Below are 23,305 nucleotides of genomic sequence, written 5' to 3'. Positions count from 1 at the left end.
CCTGCTTATTAGGGCTTTCACACACACACCCAAGCGGCATTATTACAAAGTCAGCTTAATTGCCCCCAACAATCTGGGTCCTCATTTTACCTACCTCGGAAGGATGGAAGGCTGAGTCAACCTTGAGCCTGGTGGGATGCGAACCTGCACTAATTGCAGGCAGCTGGTGTTACTTAAGGAGGCATTAGCCCACTGCTCCACCAAGAGAAGAAAAGATTGTACAAACTTGGTTTCAGTATGGGCAATTACAGGCCAGGTGGAAGGAAGACCAGAAAACTGGTTTTTCAATGATTGATGAAAATTTGGTAAAGCAAATTAGAGATCAAGGTCAAGCACATATTAAAAGGATATATCTTGCATTGATAGAAATTGATTCAGAGACAGAACTTGTTAAAGACTGTATGATAAAGTGGGCTCAGAATTTTCAAGGTCATTACAATTAATACTTGGGAAAAGATTTGGGTGAGAAATGTAAAGTTTATGCAGGCTCAAAACTTAAGAGAGAACTTTTACAAAATGTTTTATAGATGGCATTTAGATCCTAAAAAATTAGCAAGTATGTATCCGAACTACCAGCCTAAATGTTGGAGGTGTGGTGGTGAAGATGCAACGTATTTTCATATATGGTGGACCTGTAAAAAGGTTAAAGCTTTTTGGATTAAAATTTGGTGGAACATGCAAAAGATATTCAAGAAAAGGATAAAGTTTTGTCCGCAACTGTTTTTACTGGGCATTATTACTGATACTACTGTTGTGGACACTAAGCTGATGTTGAACTTAATTACGGCAGTGAGACTTTTAGTAGCGCAATATTGGAAGAAGGAAGAACTGCCGACTATAGAAGAATGGACTTTAAAAGTCTCCAATCTGGCGGAAATGGCAAAGATTTCAGCGTACTTGAAAGATCAAACGCAACAGAGATATATTGTGGAGTGGAGAAGATGGATTGATTATATTCAGAATAAATATGGGACTAAAAAATTTCATCTAGCATTTGAATAAGTACTGATGTGATATTTATACTGCTTGTAGTTATTTTATAAGAGTTAAAGTGCGATAGATTTAATATCTTATTGTTGTTTGCATAAGGTAGACTATGATTGCTTGTATTTTTATACCCTGTATTGAGCTCTGGGAAGTCGGGGAGGGGGGAGGAGGAAGGGAGGGAGGTGTTGGGGAGGGTTGGGGAGAGGGGAGGGGGTTGGGAGGGGTTTTGTCTTTTTAAAAAATGTATTGTAAAACCTTTCAATAAAAAAAAAGAAAATGGAAAAAATATGGAGAAGAGAGGAGGATCAGGGAAAAAATACTGGATTGTGCAGTACTGAACAGATTTATATTGAAGAAGTTAATGTTAAATATATGAACCCAGACAATATGTTGTTTACTAAGCATTAAAAATCAATAAAACATGTTAAAAAATAAAATAAAAAGAAACAAGGAATTCAGCATTCCTGCATCTAATCCTGACCAACAGAGAGAAATGGCTGATGGAATAAATAAGGGCACCTTGGGGAACCTGTTCACCAATCTGGAGGTGATTCAGATATCTCTGAAGTTGGAATATTGCCTCGGATTCATCCCTTACATAAATGGCTCTAGTAATGAATGTTCCCACTTTCTAGACCAAGCTGAGAAAAGAATTAACAAATCACTAAGTACACACATTTCTTTTGTTCAGCTATAAATTCTATTCAAATAACCTTTTAGAAAAATATGCAAAACTGTTAAATATGATGAACGCATCCAGAATGGACAGATATTCCTTTTACAATATTCTCCATGGGGAAAAATCTTATGCAATACAGGCTTCCACATCATTAACATTATACCTCCGTAAAGTATAACATATGATTTAATATTAAAAATTCTTGAAAATACTACTGATCAAGACAGTATTCCAAATAAGTTAGCATTAGAAATTATTTTTCAGTAACAGCAAGAAGCAAACTGTATACACTTTGTGCAATACTGTGTCAAGGTTTTGACAGACAGAGACAGCTCAAAGAACATGTTTATTTGTTACAAAGTATCAGCACGGTCAAAAGTGAAACCAAGTCTGGATACACAAGCAACAATTCCCCAATAAAAAGTTAAATGTCCCATCCACAAAAGCTATGTAAGCAAGTACGTTCCCCAATATTATTAATTGGTGGGCTTTTTATGCAACACCCAGTCTCTAGTCTCGGGAGCAGCCAATGACCTTGGTTCCTATGAGACAAAATATTATTTTGACTAATGAAGTACCTGGGCAACCCCCTTACCTCCGTTCTATGTGGCAACCTAGACTGACAAGGAAAATGGCTGCAGCCATGCTCATTTGTAGAGTTGACAGTCAGCCCCTCTCAAAAAGAAAGAGTCTCCTGTAGGGGAAACAAAAAGCAGGTTAAGTATTCCCTCGAGGCTTGTTAGGATATTTATTGTAAAACTTTTTTATTAATCTATCTGTTTTCATATTAGTACATTTCACCTATGTAGCTTCTGAAAGGGGGAAGCCTTTCCACTGAATGAGATACTGTAACTTTCCCTTGTACAATCTAGAATCAAGAATTCATTTTATTTCATGTGTCTCCCCCTCTACTACTACTGGATCTGGCAGCTTCTTTGGGACAGGTTTCAAAGAAGATTCTGACACAAGTTTCAATAGACTGCAATGAAACACAGGGTGAACTTTTCCCCAAAATCATGGAAGTTTCAATTCCACTGTGGCAGGGTTTATGATCTTAGTGATGGGAAAAGCACCAAGGAATTTTGGACCCAATTTTCTACTGGGTAACTTTAACCTTAAATATTTTGTTGAAAGATAAACCAATTGCCCAACATGAAAAAGTTTCTGAGGGGAGCATCATTTATTTGCTTGCTCTTTGTAAACCTTGGTGGCCTTGGCCAATGCTTTCTTCACATTCACCCAAACCCCCTGAAAAGATGTCACCCAATGATCCAAAATCTGGGAAGTAGAAGGCTCCTGTGGGTACTCAGGCATGGGCACAAAATCTCGACCTGTTACTATCTTAAATGAGGTGAGTCCAATGCTACTGTGCATAGTATTGTTGTAGGCTACCTCTGCAAAAGGCAAAAGATCGGCCCAATTAGTCTGCTGGTAATTTACATAACATCTGAGGTATTGTTCCACCATTGCATTAGCTTTTTCAGCAGCTCCATTGGTATTCAGATGAAAAGCTACCCCTGGGTGGACCCAATCAGTTTAATGAACTCCCTCCAGAACCTAGCAGTAAACTGGACCCCTCTGTCAGAAATAATCTGCTTTGGGGCACCGTGGAGTCAATATATGTCTTTCAAAAACAGCTTGGTTACTTCTGGGCAGAGGGAAGTCCTGAGCAAGCGATGAAATGTGCCTGTTTGGAAAATAGATCAATCCCAGTCCATATTAAAGTGTTACCTTTGCTCTCAGATAACTCCACTATAGAATCCATGGCTATCTCCTCCAAAGGCTGGGAAGGTTCAGCAACTTATTGCAACAATTCTGGGGGGTTTCCAGGATGCCTCTTCATGGCAGCACATGTGACACAATTCTTAACATAACTCTCAATGTCTTTTTTCATTCCTGGCTATTAAAATTGCCTCTGCACCAGATGCAATGTCTTCAAAAATCCAAAGTGAACCACCTGCTTAGCATCATGAATATGTTGCAGTGCTTGGAGTCTGAGGCCATCTGGGAGGTATAATTTAGAGCCCTTCCAAGCTAGTCCCCCCGCTTAGAGTTAAAAAAGATTTGTTGTCTTTAAACCAGGTGTCACTCTCTAACTTGGCCTTCGTCAGAACCAGCAGGGGGTCTCTGTGTTTGTGATCTGGTTGTTATTTGAGAAGCGGATTGTGGCAGAGGAATAATGGAGTTAATTACTTCCTCTCAGTGGCTCTTGAACTAAGGCATTCTAGATAAGGTGTCAGCCAAAAGGTTCTTACCCCCAGGAAAATATTTCAAAATGAAAATAAAATTAATAATAATAATAATAATAATAATAATAATAATAATAATAATAATAATAATAATAATAATTAGTAGTAGTAGTAGTAGTTGTACGTGGCATCACCTTCCTCCTCCCGCACCTCCCCCCTCCCCCCCTGCTCCTTCCCAGCTTACTTGCTGCCGGAAAACATGCTGCTGCAGGAACCTACCAGGCCGCATGAAGTGCTCAGGCACAGAGTGAGGCCCCGCCCTCCCTTGGGACTCATTGTGCAGTAACCATGTTGTCCTTCCCCCAGAAGCAAGCACGGGCCTGAAGGGGACAGAGCCATCCACTCGCTCGGCAGGTAGGTGTTTGCATCCACTCGTGTCCATCTTCTTTTCATCCACACCCCCCCGTGAGCTTGTGATACCCCTCACAACCCTCACATTGCCTCCCTCCTGGGGCCTGAGAGATTTCCCCCTCTCCTCTTCCTGATGTGCAATGCAAAGGGGAAAGCAAAGCGGCCAGATGGCGCGCGCCTTCTCCAAGGATTCATCCTGTGGCAGCAGGTGGGAATCGAGGCCCACGTTTGTTTTCCAGGGCAGGTGAAGCCATCAGAACGCGAGTGTGGAGGGAAAAACGTGCCCGACTCCCTACCCCTCCCTGTTGGCAACTCCGTACAGCTGGCCCTGACCTACACCAACTGGAACCCATTGGCGGAGGTCGGGGCCAGCTGTATGGAATAGCCAGCTGATCCGTATGGCCAGCCCCGACCTCTTCAAGTGGAAAGTGAGGGAGATTGCCAGGAGCACAAATCAGTGCATGCTAAGAAACGCCAATCTCATGCTGCTGCAATTTCCCTCGCTCGGTTTCACCTTGCCTTGCTGCAAGAGAAAGCAAGCTGAAACAGAGCGAGGGAGATTGCCAGGAATGCAAATCAGCCGATCTCGCACTACTGCAATCTCCCTCGCTCAGTTTCAGCTTGCTTTCTCTTGCAGCAAGGCAAGCTGAAACCGAGCAAGGGAGAATGCAGCAGCACGAGATCAGCGTTTCTCAGCATGTGCCATTCGCGTTCCTGGCAATCTCCCTCGCTTGGTTTCAGCTTGCTTTCTGCAAGAGAAAGCCAGGCTGCAGGGCCACCTCCGTGGGTGCTGCTCTAGCGCGGAGAGGGAGAGGCCGGTCATTCGGCCTGGCAGCTCCGGGAGAGCCCAACGCGAGCAGCTCACTGGCTGCCGAATCCTGGCTTTCAAGCAGGAGTGGCCTTGCCCTGCTTGCCCTTAGTTGGTGCCGGGAGCAGCCACAGCCACCCGCCCCGCTTTTCGCAAGCCCTGCTATGCCACTGCTGCATGTTTCCAGCAGCAACAGGATCCAGGATGAGGGCCCGTCGGGGGTGAAGGAATCCGGGCTGCTCTGGCAGGCCACTTCTGTGGCAGTAGGGCATGCTGGTGTCCTGTGCTGCACTCCACTGCGGGGGTCACCCTGGGAAAGGTGGAAGCGCAGGTGTAGTCTGGGATGGTAACCGCTCCAAGCTCTGTCTGGCTGGCTTTGAGCCTCTGTCCCCCAAGAGCAGCTGGTTGTGAGTTGCTAGCGTGTGCTTCCCTGTGTGTGCCTCAGCCCTGGATCTCCCCCCACCCAGGACTCCGGTCGCATCTGCAGAAGGCGAGCAGGGCGAAGGGTGCTTTGTTGCGTCTTCCATCCCTCCCGTGTGAAGGGCACCTTCCTGCCCCGCGGTCCACAGCAGCATTGTTGGCATGTGTGGATTAACTCTGAGTGAATATGAGGTGTTTCTGTCGCTGGAATAAAGCTTATTAAATGAGCTAGCAACCTCCAAATATCATTGATAGATCTTCCCCAACTTTCCTCCGGTGCTTCATAAAGAGTTAAGTGGGCATCAGTTTTCTTGGTAAAAATGGATTTGGAAGGAAGGAAAGAAATGACAATGGGAGGGAGGGAAGGAGGAAAGGACAAAGAGAGAGGGAAGGAAGAAAGGAAGGAAAGAAGGAAGGGACAATGGGAGAGAGGAAGGGAGGGAGAGGGAAAAATAGAGAGAGGGAGAGAAAGAGAGAGAAAGAGAGAGAGGGAGAGAAAGAGAGAGAAAGAGAGGGAGAGAGAGAAAGAGAGGGAGAGAGAGGAGAAAGAAATAGGGAGGGAGAAAAAGAAATAGAGGGAGAGAGAGAGAGAAATAAAGATGGAGATAAAGAGAGGGAGAGAGAGAAGGAGAAAAAAAGGGAGGGAAATAGAGGGAGAGAGAGAAAGGGAGAAATAGAGAGAGGGAAAGAGAGAGGGAGAGAAAGAGAGAAAGAGAGAGAAAGAGGGAGAGAGAGAGAGAAAGAGGGAGGAGAGAGAGAAAGACGGAGGGAGAGAGAGAGAAAGAGAGGGGGAGAGAGGAAGAGAAAGAGAAGGAGAGAGAGAAATTAAATTAGTAACATGATTGTTAAGTGAATCTGGTTTCCCCACTAACTTTGCTTGTCAGAAGGTTGCAAAAGGCAATCACATGACCCTGGAACAATGTGACCATCATAAATATGAATCGATTGCCAAGCATCCGAATGTAAATCACATGACCCTGGGGATGCTGCAACGGTCATAAGTGTGAAAAATGGTCATAAGGCACTTTTTTCAGTGCCATCGTAACTTTGAACAGTCACTAAGTGAATTGTTGTAAGTCGAGGACTACCTGTACTTTATCATTTTTTTCCTTTTTTTTTGGTCACGCTTTTAACATCTTGCTGGGCGACTGGTGGTACTCGGACATTGCCTTGTCCTAAAAGTGGTACAATGGGTGAAAAGGTTGAAAAGCCCTGATCTAGTCCAACCCCCTGCTCAGGCAGGAAACCCTATATTATTTTGGACAAATGGCTATCCAGTCTCTTCTTAAAAACTTCCACTGTTGGAGCATTCACAGCTTCTGGAGGCAGGTTGTTCCACTGGTTAATTGTTCTAACTGTCAGGAAGTTTCTCCTTAGTTCTAGGTCGCTTCTCTCCTTGATTGGTTTCCATCCATTGCTTCTTGTCCTGCCTTCAGGTGCTTTGGAGAATAGCTTGACTCCCTCTTCTTTGTGGCAGCCCCTGAGATATTGGAACACTGCTATCATGTCCCCTCTCATCCTTCTCTTCATTAAACTAGACATACCCAATCCCAGCAGCCGTTCCTTATATGTTTTAGCCTCCAGTCCTCTAATCATCTTTGTTGCTCTTCTCTGTACTCTTTCTAGAGTCTCAACATCTTTTTTACATTTGGTGACCAAAACTGGATGTAGTATTCCAAGTGTGGCCTTACCAAGGCATTGTAAAGTGGTACTGAGCCCACTGAACCTGTTTCAGGGATAATTTACAGGGTTTTTTAAGAGCCTTCAAATTTTTGTGATCAGTCCACACCTCAAGAGGTATTCTCCCCCTTCCAAAAAGTGACACCATGTCAGCAATGCCCAATGAACTGCAAAAGCCCCTTTCTCTCAAACAGCCCACCTCCTCTCGGTATCAGTTAATTTTTGGGAAGTGTAAGCACATGGTTGTAACTCCCCTCTATGGTTTTTTGTAAGAGAATGGCACCCAAAACCACATAACTTGCATCGACTTGAATGATGAATTGTTGTTCGGGGTCAGGGTGCTTAAGGACTGGTTCAGCTACAAAGAGTCTCTTTAGTTTTTTGAACACAGCTTAGCACTCTAACAACCATTGCAATGGTTGACAAGGTGAGGGTTTCCCCCCTCCTTTTCCTATTTTGAGCAAATCAGTGATTGGCATGGCTATCTTTGCAAAAAAGGGAATAAACTGATGGTAAAAGTTGGCACTAGGCCACTCAGGTATGAATTAAATCATATCCCTGTTGAATATACAGTAGAGGTGACAAATAGATTTAAGGAATTAGATCTGATAGACAGAGTGTCTGAAGAACTATGGACCATGGTTTGCAACATTGTACAACAGGTAGCAACCAAAACCATCCCAAAGAAAAAGAAATGCAAGAAAGCAAAATGGCTGTCTGAGGAAGCTTTGCAAATAGCTGAGGAAAGGAGGGAAGCGAAAGGCAAGGGAGAAAAAGAAAGATATGCCCAATTGAATGCAGAATTCCAGAGAATAGCTAGAAGAGATAAGAATGCCTTCTTAAATGAATAGTGCAAAGAAATAGAAGAAAACAATAGAATAGGGAGGACCAGAGATCTTTTCAAGAAAATTGGAGAGATGAAGGGAATGTTTAATGCAAAAATGGGCATGATAAAGGACCAAAATGGCAGGGACCTAACAGAGGCAGAAGAGATTAAGAAGAGGTGGCAAAATTACACAGAAGAACTATACAGGAATGAGCTTAACATCCCTGATAATCACAATGAGGTGGTCATTGACCTCGAGCCAGACATCCTAGAATGTGAAGTGAAATGGGCCTTAGAAAAGCTGAGCAACAACAAAGCTAGTGGAGGTGACAGTATTCCAGATGAGCTATTCAAAATCTTAAAAGACAATGCAGTAAAAGTGCTACACTCAATTTGCAAGCAAATTTGGAAAACTCAACAGTGGCCACAGGATTGGAAAAGATCAGTTTACATTCCAATTCCAAAGAAAGGCAGTGCCAAAGAATGTTCAAACTATCGCACCATTGCACTCATTTCTCATGCTAGTAAAGTTATGCTTAAAATCCTACAAGCTAGACTCCAGCAGTATGTGGATCGAGAACTACCAGAAGTACAGACAGGATTTCGAAGAGGCAGAGGAACTAGAGATCAAATTGCCAACATACGCTGGATCATGGAGAAAGCTAGAGAGTTCCAGAAAAACATCTACTTCTGCTTCATTGACTATGCTAAAGCCTTTGATTGTGTGGATCATAACAAACTGTGGCAAGTTCTTAAAGAGATGGGAGTACCAGACCATCTTATTTGTCTCTTGAGAAACCTGTATGTGGGCCAAGAAGCAACAGTGAGAACTGGACACGGAACCCCTGATTGGTTCAAAATTGGGAAAGGAGTCTGGCAAGGCTGTATACTGTCGCCCTGCCTATTTAACTTATATGCAGAGCACATTATGAGAAAGGCAAGGCTAGATGAATCAAAAGTTGGAATTAAGATTGCCAGAAGAAATATCAACAACCTAAGATATGCAGATGATACCACTCTAATGGCAGAAAGTGAAGAAGAACTAAAGAGCCTCTTGTTGCGGGTGAAGAAGGAGAGTGCAAAACTTGGGTTGAAACTTAACATTAAGAAAACCAAGATCATGACATCCGGCCCTCTCAATTCCTGGCAAATAGATAAGGAAAAAATGGAGGTAGTGACAGATTTTATTTTCCTGGGCTCCAAGATCACTGCAGATGGGGACTGTAGCCAAGAAATTAAAAGATGCTTGCTCCTGGGGAGGAAAGCCATGGCAAATCTAGACAGCACACTAAAAAGCAGAAACATCACGCTGTCAACAAAAGTGTGTATAGTCAAGGCTATGGTCTTCCCAGTTGCAATGTATGGCAGTGAAAGCTGGACCATAAAAAAGGCTGAGCACCAAAGAATTGAGGCCTTTGAACTCTGGTGCTGGAGAAGACTCCTGTGAGTCCCTTGGACTGCAAGGCGATCAAACCGGTCAGTCCTAGAGAAGATCAACCCTGACTGCTCTTTAGAAGGCCAGATCCTGAAGCTAAAACTCAAATACTTTGGCCACCTAATGAGAAGGAAGGACTCACTGGAGAAGAGCCTAATGCTGGGAAAGATTGAGGTCAAGAGAAGAAGGGGACGACAGAGAATGAGGTGGATGGATGGAGTCACTGAAGCAGTAGGCGTGAGCTTAAATGGACTCCAGAAGATGGTAGAGGACAGGAAGGCCTGGAGGAACGTTGTCCATAGGGTCGCGATGGGTCGGACACGACTTCGCAGCTAACAACAACAAAAAAAGTTGGCAAACCCCAGAAAGCTTTGAAGCTGCTTACGGGTGTGTGGTTCTAGCATTCTAGCACTGCTTTGACATTGGCAGGGTCCATCTCTATCCCCTCATTTGAAATCCGATATCCCAGATAATCAAGGCATATCTGGTGAAATTCACACTTTGACAGCTTTGCATACAGTTTGGGTTTTAACAATCTCCTTAAAACCTCACAGACCAATTTGATGTGTTCATCCATGGTTTCAGTGTAAATAAGGATGTCATCAAGGAAAACCCCTTGTATAAATGATCATGGAGCACTTGATTGAACAGAAACTCAGGATTATGCTGGCCAGTGCTTTCTCATTCTTTCTCCGGTTCCCATTATCCAGGGCTGCAGGTGGATCAGTAACTATCATCCACAAGTTGTCCCTTCGCAGGTACATCTCCATTTTCAGACTTCAGGAGAGGTAGTTTGTCTCATTCAGATGAGATACTACAAAACACTTATGGAGTCCATGTTGTCTGCTATCACCATAAACCACAACAAATCACAAGCATTAACTCCTCTGGCTCTGGGTCAAGCTCTCACTGTGTTTCTCCTCACTCTGGGCCCATAACATGTCAGAGCATGCACAGTCTTATTGTACTGAGATAGCCCAGGAGTAAACACAGTAAACAGTGGTCTATATTAAATGGTGGTTTTAAGATAAACTGTCTACAATATCATCCACCAGGAAAAATATGCATACACACGTTAATACAGCAGCTCCAACACACAGCAGTTACAGCAGGAAAACACAAGAGAGAGAACACAGCAACAGAGCCCTCCCTTTTATACAAAGGCTCTTAAAGGGTTGAGGGTTAGGAGCAGGGCACTCCACAGCACAATGACCCATTGACCACACTGGTAGCACTTGAATGGAGCTCTGGCTGGTGCTTAGGATACACTGGTGGCTGCAGTGGCTTGGGAACGTCGGCCATAAAGGCATTTCTCCTGGATGCATGGCAGTTTGGGTTCGGTGGTGCTTGACTTTCTGGGGTGATCCAACTCGATGTTCAGCACCACTGCCATATGGTACCACCAGGCAATAGGTTAGGAAAACCCCAAATGATGCAGGCTTGAAGCAAGTTGTGATCTAGCCCCTGCTTGAAATGGCTGATCAGTGACTGTTCTGGCCACTGCCCCAGCCAACTAACAATTCTCCTGAATTCATGAACATACTTCTTAGCAGGGGAATCTTTTTGCTTCAGGTGGTGGATCTCCTTCTCGGCAAGGGGGGGGGGAAAGATAGGTAGTTCTTAGCATTCCCCCCCCCATGGCACCCACCTTGTGGGCAACAGGAATTGTATCCTTTACCTCCAGCCTGCCAAACCTCTCCTTCAGCTGTTCTAATGAGGGGCTGTGGATTGCAGACTGAAATCTCCACTCTCTGGAATAATCCCATCCCATCGACTCCTTTCCTTTCTTGCTATCTGCAAGAAACCCAGGATGGCAGCAATAAGAGCTCCTCTCCAGTGGTTACAGAAGTGCTCCTGTGCTGAGGGGCAGCCTTGGCTTGAAAGAGGTCTGCTAGAGCTGTAGCTCCTTCCTGTGGTACCAGCTTCCCAGGTTGGATCAACCTGGTTTTCGGCCGAGCCTCTGCCAGTGATGCCTCCTCGGTGGCTGGAACACCAGCCTGCACTCTGACAGCCTGAATCCTGTTGTGGCTAGCAATGGTTTCACTTTTCTCCTCCATTTGAATCTTTGCCGAGTCTTTACCGCTCTCCCAAAAGTGAGTGGGTAGTTGGTCAGGGCCCAGATCCCCGAGAAAATGAAGTTTTATGAGACTTGGTTTAATTTCAACGTTCCGACAGACAGAAAAAAATAAAGCAGAACTCTGAGGCTTGCAAATTCCTCAAAGAACATATTGATTAGTCACAAAGTATCAACCATATATTTTCCATTCTTTCATAACTATGCATTTCTACTAGCTCCAAACAGCAGAATATATGTGATCTTACCATCTTTAGCAATTCTTGCTTATCTTTAAACTTCATCTCATTAGCATAGCCACACAACTAAACTCTAAATATCTTTACATATCTCTTAAAAAACCTGTTTCAGGTTGGCTGGCCAACAAAATTTCCTTTTCTTTTTAAACCAGAAAAAAGAGAATTAGACTGTGTGCTTTGATACATCAGTGTCTACCTGACAGCCTTAGACATGACAATTATTGGGATTCTTGCAAATAATTATAGATTCCAAAATTGTACTTGATATTACAGTGCAATTGTGGCCTGTTTAATAGTAAATCAATATTGTTAGTTATAGAAGACCTCTTCTACAATTAGAACAATTAATCACTGGAACGGCTTGCCTTCAGAAATTGTGGGTGCTTCATCATTGGAGGTTTTTAAGAAGAGATTGGAAAACCATTTATTTGAAATGGTATAGGGTCTTTTGCTTGAGTTGGAGACACTATACCATTTGAACTAGAAGACCCTCAAGGTCCCTTCCAAGTCTGTTATTTTGTTATTGTGTTATACACCACCAGATGGATTCGTAGCTGGCTTACCGGCTTACTGACTTACTCAGCGTGTGGTCCTCAATTGAACTGCATCTACATGGAGGGAAGTTTGTAGTGGGGTGCCCCAGGGCTCTGTTCTAGGCCCAGTGCTCTTCAACATCTTCATCAATGATTTGGATGAGGGGATAGATGGGGAACTCATCAAATTTGCAGGCAACACTAAGCTGGCAGGAATAGCCAACACCCGAGAAGATAGGCTTAACTGCACAGGTACGGTATAGGTGGTACCTTGCTCAGTAGTAGTAACTGTGAGAGGGATCTCAGATTCCTAGTGGATAATCAGTTAAATATGAGCCAGCAGGGTGCTGCAGCTGCCAAAAAAAAACCAACACAGTGCTAGGCTTCATTAACAGAGGGATAGAATCAAGATCATGTGAAGTGTTAATATCACTTTACAATGCCTTGGTAAGGCCACACTTTGAATACTACATCCAGTTTTGGTCATCACGATGTAAAAAAGATGATGAGACTCTAGAAATAGTACAGAGAAGAGCAACAAAGATGATCAGGGGACTGGAAGCTAAAACATATAAGGAACGGTTGCTGGAATTGGGAATGTCAGTGGAAAAGCTTGCTTACAGAAGCTGTGAATGCTCCAACACTGGAAGTTTTTAAGAAGAGACTAGACAGCCATTTGTCTGAAATGGTATAGGGTTTCCTGCCTGAGCAGGGGTTGAGCTAGATGACCTCCAAGGTCCCTTCCAACTTTATTATTATTAGTAGTAGTAGTAATAGTAGTAGTAGTATAGCAGCAAGACTTTTATATGCACAAAGATGAAAGCAATTGTAAATATCTACATTGAAACAATGGATGGTTAATTTGATGAAATTGGTGGAAAGAATGAAATTGAATGCTTTGATTAAAGAAAAGACTTTGACCAATCTTATTTTAATTGGAAGCCAATTTTGAATTTTTTGTGAGAAACTGTGAGAAATGAAACTTTGATTTGGGGATTTGATTATTAGAATTATATGGGATTATATAACCAATGCTATTGTTAATTTTAGAATAAGAATTGGATATATTTTTATCTACATCTATATGAAAGAACGCTTTCTGTCTGACTTTTCTTTCTTTTCAACTTTGTTTACTTTTTATTCATGTTCTTGACTTGTTCTTGTTCTTGACTTTTGATAAGATTTATATCATCGGAGGAGTTCTTAAGAAAAATAAAACTGCTAAGAGTAGAGGAGGATGAGGTCATGATGTCATTTGACATAACATCGCTTTTCACCTCCATTCCACAAAATCTGGCCATTTTGGTAATAAGGAGGAACAGGAGGAACTATGACACCATGACCCACTCTGCATGGAAGACCTCATCCAAGTAATGAACCTGTGCCTTAGGACATATTTTACATTCCAGGATACCACCTACGAGCAGGTGAAAAGCACGCCAATGGAATCCCCAAATTTGGGAATCATCACAGAGGCTGTCCTGCTACAACTGGAATCCAAGGTGATGTCTGACTACCGGCCCAAATTCTGGGCCAAGTATGTCAATGACATGTTTACCATCATCAAATGCCAGGATAGTGCCAGGTTCATGAAGGAATCAAACTCAGTCTACCCAGATATCCTGTTTACAGCGGAAGAGGAGACCAATGGCACTCTTGCATTCTTAGATGTGCTGGTCAGCCACCAAGCCAACGGCACCCTCCACAAGACTGTCCACCAAAAAACAACACATACGGACGGGGTTTTGCATTACAGGAGTAACCACCCTGCATCACATAAGATCAGCTGCATTAGAACATTATTTAAGCACATAGGCACTCACTGCAGCATGAAGAAAGCAAAAAACTGAGGAATCGAATCACCTCTATCATGTATGCAGGCACAATGGTTACCCAGTGGACTTTATCTGACAATACAGCAGACAACAAGAGCCTTGCAGCACACAAAATAGATGAACAGCTACAGTCTGGACAACATTACCATATCAATGGTTATCAGAAGCGACGGCATGGATATTGGCACCATATAACATCAACATAGCACATAAGCCAAATCAAACCCTGCGTGTGAAGGTAATGTGCCCTAAAGAGCCACTGCCCAATGAGGAAAGATCGTCGGTGGTTTATAGAATTAAATGTAATGACTGCCACTGTAATTACATCAGGGAGATGACTAAATGACTCAAGACCAGGATCCATGAGCATAAACTGGCCATTAGATGACACTAGCAACATTCATAGGTGTGGACCCATATGACCAGCAACAACCACTCATTTGATCTTGCAGGAGCAGAGGCCATTGCCCAGGACACTTCCAAAGGTGGCCAATTACTCAAAGAGGCCTGACTATCAAACAAACATTCAATCAACCGCCACATAGACTTACTGCCGGCTTACCAGGCACTAAGAAAATATGAGCAACAATGCAAGAACTCACAACGAGTACAAAGAGCACCACTCATGCATGGGAGGGAGGATGATAGACAAGATCAAAGTTATCTACTCATGCAACAGCAAAGACTTACAACAAGTGCAAAGGAAGAAACATCAACACAACTCGCTCAAGAACTAAGTGACAATAGGGTGACACATACGATGGGAAGAACATTACCATATGCAAATACACAACAGCTGATGAGAGCTACAAGATGAGATAAACCAGAGGGCAATTTAACAACAACAATAAACATCCAGACACGAGCGGAACAGGAAGGGGAGGCAATAACGGGAGGAGAGGAGGCTCTGGAATCTAAAAGCATGCAGGTGGATGCGACGTGACTAGAGAGAATATAATAGACCGGTGACGCGCTTGATGAGCAGAGTGCTGAAACAGCTGGCTTTATAAGCAGACTTTCAAACCTCTGGTTTTTTACTCTGATACACACACACACACACACACACACACACAGAGAGAGAGAGAGAGAGAGAGAGAGAGAGAGAGAGAGAGAGAGAGACTTATACTTTCAACTTACTAATTATTAAAGAAAATAATATAATAAATTTATTCTAAAAATAACCAACAAGCAATTTTAAAGCCTATATAGTATGATTAGTCATTATTTAATTTAAACTATAATCCATCATTGTATCTTGAGCATTTTTCAGGATAGGTGAAACTGGACAGGAAAAGGAACAGGGGAGAAAATTTTCTTTAAGAATAAGCCACATGCAGTCCAAGTAAATAATCTTTGTTAATAGCCGGAATCCAGCAATGTTGACTATACATAAACCCATCCTAATTGAAGACCTATGTCTGGAGATCCCAAGACTAGACACCTTTCCCCCATGACATTGCTCTTTTACAAGAAAGGAGAGGAGATTTCTTTGTACCTATTTATTTACCATTGTAAATAAAATCTGTTCTGGACAATGAGGACTCTATGGAATAAACAGACTTCAGGGAGAAGAAACAGTGCATACGATTTGCCTCCTTCATTCTACCAGTAGGGAACCAGATGTCTTCAAAAGGTAATTAAGAATCCTATGCTTTGTGTATGCTTAACTTAACTTTTCTGTTGTGTTTAAACAGAATTTATTTATTTATTATTAAATTTATTAGCCGTACACAGAGCAACTTCTATTCTGCTCCTGGCCTCCGACTGAATAGAGAATGAACCCTATGTTACTTCTTCTGTATGATAATCTTTCAAAGAGAACTTCTCTGTAAACCAACCAACCTCTCCTTGTACTTTCAACTCACTAGTTCTGGTCTTGCCCTCTGGGATATTTTTTTCCCCTAAATGGGAAAGAGACAGTTTTATCTACAGTATAGCTAGTCAATTAATATTACTTTGATCAGAAAAGAAGAATGGAACTGGAGTTGATTTATGGTTTTAACAACATCTTAAGTAAATGGGCTTAAAATATATTTCAAAAATGTTTTCTAAATCAAAGTACCTGTCACCATCATTCAACATTACATCAACAATGGAGAGAATCTATACAATACCAAACAAAAGGTAGGGTGATTGTTGCTTTCAGTTCTCCATATAAGCAATTTCTGCTCTGCTAACTGTTGGAAAGCCTTTCATGTGCTCACTTTAATCAAGACATGTAGTCCAAGAACTGATCCAAGTCAGAAGAGTTAAGACATTTAAAGCAAGCAAGTTATAGAAAAGGAATATCATGTTCCATCTATCTGTTATTTCTCCATGTTAGTTGATCTGGAGCAAATACCACTTAACGGAATAACAATCAAAGCAAATCAGACTGAACCCACAATCTCTAGTAATGTAGCTGAGGTCTAACCATCTTTATTATGTTCCCTATATTGTTGAGTTATTGCAAAGTAATCTTTCATCTTTTATTACTAATTGTATACCACAACTGAATTTTGAAGTTCAAAGTGGAATTGTTAAAGGATATATAAGTAAAAAAAAATAGCAGAGTATGAAATAAACCTAGAGGCAAAATAATGTGTGTGTATATCCACTGATTTGGATCACAAAAATAGAACCTAAAGCCAAGCATTTACAAGCATGAGTATCATTTATACAAAAATATTTTTAAAACTTTGACAAAGAAATCATGGTTTAAATTAAAATTGATTTTTCCATTTTCTTTATTTCTTCTGGATTAAAAAAAATTCTCTCCATCTATAAAAAAATGGTCAAGGACATAGCTATTACTTTTATATGCAAACACCCTTAGATTGGAGTGATTGAACAAATGTGGACCAAAATAAATTAGCATAAGCATCTGGCAAACAGTTAATGCTCTAGTTTTCATTACAAGTACATAATATGAAAAGATTCTAAATTCCTGTCAGCACAGACATTCTTGAGAAGAATTGAGTTGACCATTATATTTGTAGAGTATTGCGCATACCAAGAATAGTATATTGTGCCACCTTGCTTCTGTCCTATAATTTTATAACAACAGAAAAACCTAGTGTTGTATGTTGATGAAGACTCTCAGTCATTCAGGCAAAAGTGACTGAAGGTTGAATTATGGCAGGCAAAGGTGTCTGAAGGTTGAATCACAGCAACTGGTAAATTTAATTAGTGTTGGCTTTAACAAAAATTGTTGTAAGATGGAAAAGAATCCAAGAATACTGCTGGTATGTGGTTGCATCATGCAGAGCAAGACCTGTCCCAGTGTATGTGTGCTGTGTTCTGAAGACTGTATCCTCCAGAAAACTTCAAGTCTACAGAAAACTGCCTGAAAATCACTGCCACATAATATTTATCAAATTTCCTGCTTGGCATCTAGCAATATTTAACATATCAAAAACCCTTTAGTAAATAAAATGCTTTGGCAACTGTAATTGATGTTTCATTATTTATGGACTATGATCTTTGTAACCTGCCAAAATCAAAACAAGATGCAAAAACCCAAATTAAATAAAAGCTTCATTGATCCTTCAAATAAATACAAAGTTCAAAGTAATGCAGCCCTTCTGCTTCTAAAAAGTAACTGCTAGAAAGTTTAGAAGACAGGCTCTATGAAACTATGAAAAGAGGGATTTGCATTGTTGTTATGGTTCACTCATTTGAAGAGCATCACCTCTGCAGCACAAAGTGCTTCATGAAAGCAGAGTGTGGTCAGATTGAATTGGCACCTAAATTTGAGGGCTTAAAACAATTTTTTTTGAACACTGAATTTTAGTTTCCTCATTTGAGTGAATTATTGTAAAATATATTTAAACTACTTTTTGATATTGGATATAGCTCTAATTTATTCATTTTAAATGTAATTATCCATTTAATAAAGCTCTAAGGATGTTGTGGTGGTCTTACGTTTATATATATATATATATATTACTAATTTTTGTAGGGTTAGGGCTAAGATTAGGGTTAGGGTTAGGATTAGGGTTGGGTTTTTTAAAAAAATAATATGCTTAATATTTAGCAAACAGGATATTGTCTGGGTTCATGTTTTTAAAAAAACAATAAGTAAGAGTTAATTTCTATATTATCATAATCAATATATTAGTTAATCGCTCAATAGTCTTTTTCTTACTAGTATGTATTCATTGTTACATAATACATACGTTATTTTCTCTCTAACGTGCTTTTCTGGCCATTGGTAAAAAATTATCCCATGTTCTAAAGTACACTGAGTCTTCTTTCTCTTTATTTATTTATTTATTTATTTATTTATTAGTTTTTATAAACCGCCCTTCTCCCGAGGGACTCGGGGCGGTGTACAGAGGAAGGAAGGTATACAGATGAACAATAAAAATAATAAAAACAATAGTGAAAACAAACTGGGACACCAATTAACGCTATCATGCCAGGCCGGACTGCTGGAACAGGAAAGTTTTTAAGTCGCGTCGGAAGGTACGGAGGTCGGGGGCCATCCGGATTTCGGTTGGTAAGCTGTTCCAGAGGGCTGGCGCACCCACTGAGAATGCCCTCCCCCTGGGGGCCACCAGCCGACATTCCTTGAGTGGTGGCACCCTGAGGAGGCCCTCTCTGTGGGAGCGCACAGGACGGTGGGGTGCTGACATTGGCAGAAGGTGCTCCCGTAGGTAGTCCGGACCCATGCCATGTAGGGCTTTGTATGTCATTGTTAGCACCTTGAACTTCACACGGAAGGCAACCGGAAGCCAGTGCAGCGCACAGAGGAGAGGTGTGATATGGGAGTATCGGGAGGCTCCCAAGAGTGTCCGTGCCGCTGCACTTTGCACCAGTTGAAGCTTCCGAGTGGATCTCAAGGGCAGCCCCATGTAGAGAGCGTTACAATAGTCTAGGCGAGAGGTCACAAGGGCATGGGTGACTGTACGTAAGGAATCCAGGTCCAGATAAGGCCGTAGTTGGCGAACTAGTCGAACCCGGGAGAAGGCCCCCTTGGTCACAGCTCCTATGTGGTCTTCTAGGGAGAGCTGCGAGTCTAGGAGGACACCCAGGTTGCGGGCCCTATCAACAGGGGGTAGTAACTTGTCCCCGATGTTAAGCAATGGGACGTTCTGAATATCCTGGCTTTAATGTCAATCTGTCCATTTTCTGCACAGTGTAATATTTACTTAATTAGTTCTTCTGTTGGTAAGTTTTCATTTTTTCAATATTGGGCAAATACAATTCTTACTGCAGTTGATACATTTAAAATTACGTATATACAATCTTTCTCATAGTTTCTTCCTATTATGCCTAAGAGAAACAGTTCTGGCTTGAAATCTATATGTTTTTAGTCATTTTTTCCAACCATATGTGTATTTTTGACCAAAATCTTTTAGCTTTAGGGCATGTCCACCAGATATGAAAATAAGTACCTAGTTTTTGTTTACTTTTCCAACACTTATTTGATGTATTTTTAAACATTTTCCCTAATCTCACCGGTATAAGATGCCATCTGTAAAACATTTTGTATAAGTTTTCTTTATATGCCACTGCTTTCATTAGTTTAGCATTTCTTTCCCATAAACTTTGCTAATTTTCTAGCTCTATATTATGTCCAAAGTTCTTTGCCCATATTATCATTGTTTCTTTTACTTGTTCCTCTTCCATCTTTAAGCTTAACAAATATTTATAAAGTTTCTTAATCAGTTTTTTGTCTGTTTTTAGCAGTATCTGGTCAAATTCTGTACTGTTCTTTATAGAATCCCATTGTTTTGGCATCTTTTTCATATCTCGTTTGAATTTGCAAGTATGGCCACCATGATAGATCAATACCTTGTTCTTGTAAATCTTGTCTGTCATTCAATTTCCCTTCATTATCCAAAATATCTTTATAGGTCACAACTTTGTCATAGTTAATTAAATTTGGGTAAGCAAACACTTCCATTGTTGAAAGTCATCCAGGTATCTAGGTATAAATTTTCGCTTTTATTTCTTCCCATTCTAGAAGTGCATTTCTTATAAAGTGGTATTTGAAACTATCTATGTATTTTATTCTTCCCATACCAAAGAAAGGCATGCCATCCAAGTTGTAGATCATGCCCCTCTAGGTATAATAGTCTTTTATCTCTAAGCATTATCTACTCTTTAAGCCATGTTAATATAATTGCTTGGTAGTATAGCGTCCAATCCGGCAATGCAAGTCCTCCATTTTCTTTCACTTCTTGTAACATTTTCAGTCTAATTCTAGCTTTTTTTTTCTTTGCCAGATGAATTTCAGTATTGTTGTATTTAGGTCATCAAACAAAAGTTTTTTCCCCAGTCTTATAGGTATCGTTTGAAATAAAAAGTGCATTTTTGGTAAGATGTTCATTTTCACTGTTACTATTCTCCCCAGTATTGAAAGTTGTAAGTTTATCCACTTTTCCAGACAATTTTATTTGTTTTAACAATCTTACATAGTTGTCTTCTTTTATTGTTGCAATCTTCCTGTTAAGTAAATTCCCACATATTTGACTTTTTTGACTATTTGAAGGTAATTGATTTTTTTTGTTTTTCTGTTAAGTTTTTAGTTAGCACTTTAGTCTTTTCTCTGTTTCTTTTTAACCCTGTCACTTCTCCAAATTCTTCTATTTTCTCCATAAGCTTAACACTTGTTTCAAGCGGTTCTTCTAATATGAAAACCAAGTCATCTGTAAATGCTTGTAGTTTGTTTTTTTATCTTTTATCTCCAGCTCTTTAATTTCTATATCTTGCCTGATATTTCTATTCAATACTTCCAGTGTAAATATAAATAATAGTGGAGATAGTGGACATCCCTGTCTTGTGCCTTTTTTAATGTTGAAGTTTTCTGTAAAATCTCTATTTACAATTATTTTAATTGTTTGTTTATGATAAATTGTTTTGATTACATTTGTAAAATTTTCTCCAAAGTTCATTTCCTCTAGTTGCTGAAACATAAATTGCCAGTTTACGTTGTTGAAGGCTTTCTGTGCATCAAGAAATATTAAAACCATCTGTTTCCCTGGGTGAATTTCATAGTATTCTAAAATATTTAGAATCATTCTTAAATTATTTTTTATCTGTATTTTAGGTAGAAAGCCATTTTGGTCTGTATGTATGAATTCAGTCAGAAATTTCTTTAGTCTTTCTGCTATTATTGAAGCAAAAATCCACATTTAATAACAATATTAGTCTGTAATTTTTTATTTTCATCAAGTCAGAGTCTTGCCTCTTTTCCCCCATTTTTGGGTAACCCCGCCTCCCCTAGCCATTCCTTTGTCCATATTTACAAACAAATTGCTTAGTAAAAAGCCAACAAAGGAGTGCTCACCAAACTCTGCTTGAGTTTGTTTGCATACAAATCTTTATTCAAAACAACATAGCTCATTTATAATCCAATTTTTTTTCTCAACTCCTTCATTTTAAACAAGGGTTGAATTACAATTCCTTCAATTCTCTTAGGTATTATTTTCTATCAGTGTGTCCTGCACACAGACATAAAAACCTTTGGGGAAATATAATATTCTGCCTTTTAATACCCCCAAAAATATTTCTTTCTTGGGGGTGGGGGCTGACTTCCCACACTTGGGTGGGCCTAATAGTATCTTGTAACCTAGATGTTTCCATCTACTATTATGTTGAACTATTTTTTGAGAGAAGGAGGGGGAGGAGGGAGGAGGGAGAGGGAGAGAGAGAGAGAGAGAAAGAGAGGAGAGAATTAAAAAAATGACCCAAGATCAGTCTGTATAAGGGCTTCATAATGATTCCAAAATAATGCAAATTTTCTCACTGTACATAAAAAATCTCACATTATTCTTTCCAAACCATTTACTTTGTATTTCTGGAGAAAAGGGCATTCTTCACCAGTTAAAATCAATAAAGATCACTAGGCTAAATTCACTGAAATTTTATGTACTTGTCTATTTCTGAAAGATTAATAATCATGGATCCAATTTAAAAAATGATCACTCAGGTGCTTTCTGTCAGCTGTCAAAAAAAGCCCCAGGCTCTCATAATGCCAGACATTCTTACAATGAGCAATGGAATGATTCTGAAGCTTGAATGAAGGTATATAACCAAAGGCTGGAAAGATTAGAGGTGCATGTGAAGAAACACCAAATCTCCATACCAATGGTGCATGAACAGAATAGTGAGAGAAGAAAAATTACCAGAAGGAAGATAAATCATCATGTATTGCTGGATTTTAAAAACTAGAAATTAACCTGCCACAAATATGTTTCAGCCTCTGACTTTTCTGCAGGATGAGCTGCTAGAGGAACATTGTACAAAGGTTCATATTTCACTATGCTCATAATAAGCATCCTGCTTTAACAGAATGCTAGAGGTTAAGGAACATTTTTCAAACATTAGAAAGAAACAGCAGGACTCAAAAAATTAATAATGCTATAGAAAGATTGTTGGCAGTAGATTTTTACTTAACACTTCCTTTCACCTTGAACCCCATCCTGCTTGGGTCAGGTTAATGAAGCCAACAATACAGTTAGTCCTCGACTTATGACCATAATTGTGCCCACAATTTTTGTTGTTAAATTAAACATTTATTAGGTGAATTTTGCCCCATTTTATGACCTTTCTTGCCTCAGTTGTTAAATGAATCACTGCAGTTGATAAATTAGTAATACAGTTGTTAAGTGAATCCAGCCTCCCCAGTGATTTTGCTTGTGAGAAGGTCACAAAAGGTGATCACATCATCTTAGGACATAGTAACATTCATAAATATGAACCACTTGCCAAACATCTAAATTTTGATCACATGATCATGGGGGTGTTGGAAAGGTCGTAAGTGTAAAAAACAGTCATAAGTAACTTTTTCCAGTGCTGTTGTAAGGTTGAGCAGTCACTAAATGAACTGTTGTAAGTATATTGTGTGAAATGCTAAGAGTCTTTTATAAGCAGCTCCTCATTTTCCTTTGTGCTTCCCTGAAGGTTCATTGAGTGATCCAGTGGCTTTCCTAAGGTCCACGTGGATGTCCATTTCTCCATCCCTTGAGTCAGCAGAAAAGTATGTCCACATAATTTCTCCTGACCCCAAAATTGTACTTCAGCAATGAGATCCTGGAGTGGTGCTGGAGAGTATCAGGACAGTGATTGGTGGATTTCCCACCTTCTTTTCCCACTCACCTAGGATCATCTACTAGCAGGGAAAATGACCATCCATCATCTCCATAACTTGTAGCAAGACAGGATTGGGGACTTCTGGCATTCCTCCTGGCTCATCCTACT

The sequence above is a fragment of the Vipera berus genome (assembly GCF_964194415.1).
Source record: "Vipera berus genome assembly, chromosome: 1".
NCBI lineage: Eukaryota > Metazoa > Chordata > Lepidosauria > Squamata > Viperidae > Vipera > Vipera berus.
This window is presented reverse-complemented; position numbering follows the sequence as displayed.